The 6,830-nt window shown below is 44.1% G+C and overlaps 1 non-coding gene across 1 annotated transcript; it reads right to left on the bottom strand.

Annotated features, from left to right (window-relative positions):
- Positions 1 to 889: 889 nt before the first annotated feature.
- Positions 890 to 964, bottom strand: Trnas-cga (transfer RNA serine (anticodon CGA)). The gene has a single exon. It is a non-coding gene; the product is annotated as a tRNA-Ser (tRNA).
- Positions 965 to 6,830: the final 5,866 nt, after the last annotated feature.

The following is a 6,830-nucleotide window of genomic DNA, read 5'->3' as shown; positions in this document are numbered from 1 at the left end:
ATGCGGGGATCCAGCTGTTCAGTATAGAATGTAAAATCAGAAACACCTTCAGTCGTCTATATTTCGAATATCATTTATTTTTGTAACTAGTTTCGGCGTTTCACTGCACCATCTTGAGGCCTTCTGACAGATGTGTAGGAAGAATCGAGCCTAACGTGCAATGGAATAGGGCCCAGCAGTCAGTAACTGGACTAACAGTTACTGAATACGAGCTGCTGAAAGTTGACCCTTATTTCGATTGCTTATGAGGTTGGGTTTTTCCTATACAACGGTGCAGTTCCTAGCAATGTGTAGGAAGAATCCAGCCTCGCGTGCAATCGAAATAAGGCCCAGCAGTCAGTAACTGGTATAACAGTTACTGAATACCACTTACTGAAAGTTGGACCTTATTTCGATTGCGCATGAGGTTGGATTTTTCCTATACATCGATGCAGTTACTGACGGCTGGCCCCTATTTCGATTGCACATGAGGTTGAATTCTTTAGAATGAAATGAACTCCCTGAAGTGCTTACAGGCGTTGACATACGTCAACGGGGTCAGATGAAAATGTGTGCCCTGACCGGGACTCGAACCTGGGATCTCCTGCTTACATGGCAGACGCTCCATCCATCTGAGCCACCGAGGACACAGAGGATAGCGCGACTGCAGGGATTTATCTCTGTCACGCCTCCCGCGAAACCCACATTCTCATCGTATTGTCCCGCACTACATTCTACATTCGTAGTGCCCCCGCCCATTATACTCATTACTCGCGGCGCGTTGCCGGTTCCCGTAAGAGTTCGGGCACTGTGCACTCGCACAGAAGAAGAAGATGGTCAAGTGGCCGGTGAGCCTTAACTATATATATACTAAGTTGGTATCTTAAACTTCCTGGCAGATTAAAACTGTTTGCCGGACCGAGACTCGAACTCGGGACCTTTGCCTTTCGCGGGCAAGTGCTCTACCAACTGAGCTACCCAAGCACGATTCACGCCCCGTCCTCACAACTTTACTTCTGCCAGTAACTCGTCTCCTACCTTCCAAACTTTACAGAAGCTCTCCTGTCCCCGTTGACGTATGTCAACGCCTGTAAGCAACTAAGGGTGTTCATTTCATTGTAATTTCATTCTAACGTGCTGCATTGTCACCGATGGTGTCTGTTCTTTCGGACATGTCCGAAAGAACAGATACCATCTTAGTATATATCAGGTTGAATTCTTCATACAAATCGCTCAGGGGGTCTGAAGATCGCAAAGCGAAACGCCGAAACTAGTCGCAAAAATAAATTATATTTGAAATATAAACGGCTGAGGGAGATTTTGATCAGCGCACACTCCGCTGCAGAGTTAAAATCTCATTCTGGAAACATTCCCCAGGCTGTGGCTAAGCCATGTCTCCGCAATATACTTTCTTACAGGAGTGCTAGTTCTGCAAGGTTCCCAGGAGAGCTTCTGTAAAATTTGGGAGGTAGGAGACGAGGTGCTGGCAGAAGTAAAGTTGTGAGTACGGGGCGTGAGTCGTGCTTGGGCATTGTAACGTCTCTTAGCAAAAGACATATTACATGTGGTAAAATAAAAGGGAGAAAAGACTAATTGAACTGGATGATTGTAATTGCGTGGACAACGATTGTGTGAACTTTATGTAATAAAGAGAAAGCATTATGTGTCATGTTTTGTTCTTGAATAGAATTATGTACAGATTTTTTTAAAATAATATCTGTGTCGGCGAGTACTGAAACCGCCACAGACGATATTTATGAAATATCAAACAAAGATGTGAATATGTCACTACTATAAATAGTAAGGACCGAACATTAATTTCTCTGTCGTCTTCTTGTAGTTAGGTGAGTAGGAAGAGCCTGTGACGTTATATTGTACGCTTGCGTAGTATTCTTTTGTCAAGATTGTGAGAGGGATGCCATTAGACATACCTTTGGAAAGGTGTGTAATAACTTAATCTGTTTAAATGTTTTGAATAGAGCTACTTAGTGAAAACCTGCATTATGATTTGTAATAAGCTTGCCTGGCATTTTATCCCATCCCTTTAAGACATTTTCAGTTATTTAAATATTATTCGTGGTGCAGAGCTGCGATACGAACGAACGAGCCGCTGCCGCGGCGCATTCAAACTGCATTAAATGAAACCAATCATACGGCAAAGAAGCGGACAGGCAATAGTGAACTAAAATTATTTCTTTCAGCTTCCTGAACTGCAGAGCAGACCAGCAGATTTTATGATGTGTTTTAAAAGTTGACGCGGGCTGCTGATGATATATTACTAACAGTGCAAAAAGATAATTTACCTTCATAACATAAAAGAAATCTTGCTGTGCCTAGTTCTGGTCTGGAAAACCTTATAGTAAAAACAACTTTTTCTCTGATAATAGTCTCATGTTCTCGTGTTAGTCGTGGTACTTATTGGTGTCTTACTGTTAACAAAAATCGACTGCAAAATTTTGATGTTGAACAATCATTGCGTACTGTAACATCAGTATTGATAACGAAATAATTTTCATTAACCTTTTCAATAACTGTAAAGTAAGGAAGATATGTTGAACTTTATGGCGAGTTACAGTAACGAAAAAATGTTCCTTTAATAGAAAGCCAGATCCAGAATAATAAGAGCATAATATATTTTGTTTTGTCGAAAATTAATGATCCAAAGAAAGTCACAGCACAGCATCACTAAAAGGTATTTCGGGGCTCTTTTCGTAGCAACATATTTTATCTCATATATTAGTTGTTACGCGAGTAATAATAAAACAAAAGCAAGTAATAGAGCCAGCGAAACACTGTTTGTGCATTCGCACAGAAGAAGAAGATGGTCAAGTGGCCGGTGAGCCTTAACTATATATATATATATATACTAAGATGGTATCTGAAACTTCCTGGCAGATTAAAACTGTGTGCCGGACCGAGACTCGAACTCGGGACCTTTGCCTTTCGCGGGGAAGTGCTCTACCAACAGAGCTGCCCAAGCACGACTCACGCCTCGTCCTCACAACTTAACGTCTGCCTGTAAACAGGTAATGGTGTTCATTTCATTGTAATTTCATTCTAACGAGCTGTGTGGTCACCGATGGTATCTGCTCTTTCGGACATGTCCGAAAGAACAGGGGCCTGAAGAACGCACAGCGAAACGCCGAAACTAGTCGCAAAAATAAATTATATTTGAAATATAAACGGCTGAAGGAGCTTTTGATTCTACCTTTAAAGAAATTCTTATTTGGTCTAAATCGACATTCTAAATCACCTACCTATTGCCAGCTTGGCCGACTTGATTCACAAAGCGAAGGGCATCTTTAAAAGAATTGTATATTTCGGCGGTTGCAGCGTAAATACACCGGAATTATATACCGGGTGATCAAAAAGTCAGTATAAATCTGAAAACTTAATAAACCACAGAATAATGTAGATAGAGAGGTAAAAATTGACACACACGCTTGGAATGACGTGGGGATTTATTAGAACCACCCCATATTGCTAGACGCGTGAAAGATCTCTTGCGCGCGTCGTTTGGAGATGATCGTGTGCTCAGCCGCCACTTTGGTCATGCTTGGCCTCCCAGGTCCCCAGACCTCAGTCCGTGCGATTATTGGCTTTGGGGTTACCTGAAGTCGGAAGCGTATCGTGTTCGACCGACATCTCTAGGTAGGGATGCTGAAAGACAACATCCGACGCCAAAGCCCTCACCATAACTCCGGACATGCTTTACAGTGCAGTTCACGACATTATTCCTCGACTACAGCTATTGTTGAGGAATGATGGCGGACATATTGAGCATTTCCTGTAAATAACATCATCTTTGCTTTGTCTTACTTTGTTATGCTAATTATTGCTATTCTGATCAGATGAAGCGCCATCCGTCGGACATTTTTTGGACTTTTGTATTTTTGAACTTTTGTATAAAACCCCATGTCATTCCAAGCGTGTGTGTCAATTTGTACTTCCCTATCTACATTATTGCGTGATTTATTCAGTTTTCAAATTTATACTGACTCTCTGATCACCCGGTATATCGGCGGTGCAGCGGAAATACACCGCCTTGGAGACTTGGCTTTCAGGACTCTCGTAGCCCGTTATGCGGCCGCTGCTTCGGCAGACGGTCGTAATAAGATAGCGCCAAACATGCGGCAGATTGCCGCGCGGGCGGAGGGAAGGCCTGCATCCGCAAAGGGAGGCCCAACCCGGCCCGGCGCGGCATGGCGGCCCGGCAGTTTGCCGGAAGTAATTCCCTCAAAGGCAGGAGCCGAGCGGCGGGCCAGATTTTGTCAGTCAGCGATCCGGGCGCGGGCGGGCAGGCAGTATATCCCGCCAGCTCCAGCTCCTCCTCCCTCCCCGGCTCGCCGGCGGCGGCCGTACATCCCCGGAGACGAGACGCGACCCTCTGGCGCAGCTGGGGGATTCCCAGGACCGGCCGGGCAGCGCGTATTTATCACCCGACCGGGCGGGCGCGCGCAGCTGTCCCCGGGGAGCACGCCTAGCCGGCCAATCCCCGCGGGCCTATCACCGACGCACCAGCCGCCGCCCGCTCCCGCAGTCACTTTGACGCCCCCGCGCCAGGTTGAGCTCGTACGTCCCCGGCACCGGAGGAATCTCATACGAGCAGCGGTCTCCCGATGGAGACGTCAGAGTCTGCATTCCACAATCCACACGTGCGCACCCGTAAAACGACAGTCGTAGTCCTCGCTGTGAGAGATCTCTTTCCTTCCAGACCATCACACATGAAATATTGGATTTTTTAGATGAAGCATCCTGGATATTCCCAGACACTGCCAGTGCGACAGACATAAAATTCAGCACTTGACCGAGGAATCTAGACCAGGGGTCTCCAAACTTTTTAGTCCGCGGACCACATTGACTCCTCCACGAAGTCACAAGAGCCAAGATCTACCTAGTGGGATTAATGCACCCTAGCACTCCATGATCACCGTAATGTAAGGCCAAAGGAAAAATGAAATCGCAAACATCTAAGGTTGTGGGAATAGCTAGCAGCCAGACGGCGCAGCCGAGCGGTTCTAGGCGCTACAGTCTGGAACCGCGTGACCGCTACGGTCGCAGGTTCGAATCCTGCCTCGGGCATGGATGTGTGTGATGTCCTTAGGTTAGTTAGGTTTAAGTAGTTCTAAGTTATAGGGGAATTATGACCTTAGAAGTTGAGTCCCATAGTGCTTAGAGCCAATAGCTAGCACTGAAACGAACTACGGTTTTTATTTAATTACATAATTTTGATTGGTGGACGTACCTGACCGAAATTCTGGCTTATTTTATTCTGGCGAATTTCACCGACAAAAAAGTATGTCACTGCACATTGTGTATGTATTTTACAACGTAATCAAAAGAAAGTGAAACCTCGGTTAAGAAGCATCTTCCATGATGATTGATTACTAAGGCTAGTCGCCAAAGTGGCGCCCATTTGAAAGACTTGCACCAGACTCGTCAGTAGAATAAAATGCAAAGAACTTTTTTTCTTAAAATGTTTTCGCCAAACTAGTCTGTTAACCGGTTTTTTTGGTTTTTTTTTTACTATCGCACGGAGAATGGTCTGCCTGTTTATTGTGGATAGCCACAAGTTGAAAGGTGTCTGTTGGATTCCTTTCATGTTTGATTTCTTAAATCTGTTGTCATTTACGGCATACATTCCACTTCTAAATTTACTGTGGCGTTTCTGACTATCTGGGAGGAGACTGAGTAGTGGAACGTGTTACTTTTACACATAAACGAGAACGATCTGTCACACTACTACACTTTAAAACACAGTTTATATGTAATTCATGTCACACAGTCTCATACGGAACCTACATCAGCTTTCTTTTATATACTGTATATGATAAGATACTGTCATCCCCCTTCCCTTCTGTGTGAGAGGATGAATGGGCAAATGTATTTCTAATTGCATGCTTGAGGGCAGCAGACAAGCCTGTCTGCTAGAGAACAGTAGGACCAACGTCGGAACAGGGAGCTACGCTTTCTAAAAGCAGAGAGGTTTCTATCCTTAGTATGGTCCTGTCCGTCTCTTGTCATGTTGGTATAGGAAGCTGCCCTTCTGCCCACTTCCGTTTGTATTTGTGAGCCACCCTCAGAAAGGGACCAGGTCAGTCTGTCCGTGGCGAGCGTCTGAAGTGGTAAGATCTCCGGCTAAGCGCGTGTCTGCTAAGTCCGTAGGACAATGGGTTTCTTAAGTTCAGCCTAACTGAAAACATAATCACCTTTATTTCAGGTTTAGCTCTAAAATATCTAATGTTATCTTAAATTGCAGCGCAGTGTAATTCTCGTGTGAAGTTCAGAATATATTCCGGTAGTTGCTTTGTCACTACTTTGTGAGTAAAGTGGAACCACGTGTTGATCAGTATCTCTAAATAAGTTCATCAATCTTAAATGATAATGTGCGTGAGATTATAACGTCTCGTCTTGACAATATTTTTCAATGTAGCAACTTTTCTTTATGTTCAACCCACGTGGGGTGTACTTTGTGAAACCAGTACCACGTGCTTATATAATTGTTTGACCCATCAGGTTAATAGTAAGACGATAGCAACCAGTTCGAGGTTTTTCTTTTGTAAATTGCTTTTCGATCTAATTTATTTTAATTATCAAAATTATTGTGGAGTTACACTCTTTGTGTAAACCAAGTTGACCACTTGAAGCATGTGGTGTAATCATCAAAGTAGCCCTCAGCTATTCTTTTCGGGAAGATTTCACAAAGAGTTAATATGAATTTAGTATACCAGTGTGTGGTAATTACATGACGGACAGGATTGTGCTACGAACGTAACTTCTTTGGGTGAAAATTGAATCGGTTGGTTGTGGTTAATTTCCTCTTGCATATGTTTCAACGTTCTTTGTGTGTT

Source organism: Schistocerca serialis, chromosome 1 (assembly GCF_023864345.2).
Source record: "Schistocerca serialis cubense isolate TAMUIC-IGC-003099 chromosome 1, iqSchSeri2.2, whole genome shotgun sequence".
Taxonomy (NCBI): Eukaryota; Metazoa; Arthropoda; class Insecta; order Orthoptera; family Acrididae; genus Schistocerca; species Schistocerca serialis.
The sequence above is the reverse complement of the archived record's forward strand: the minus strand, read 5'-3'. Positions and strand labels throughout refer to the sequence as shown.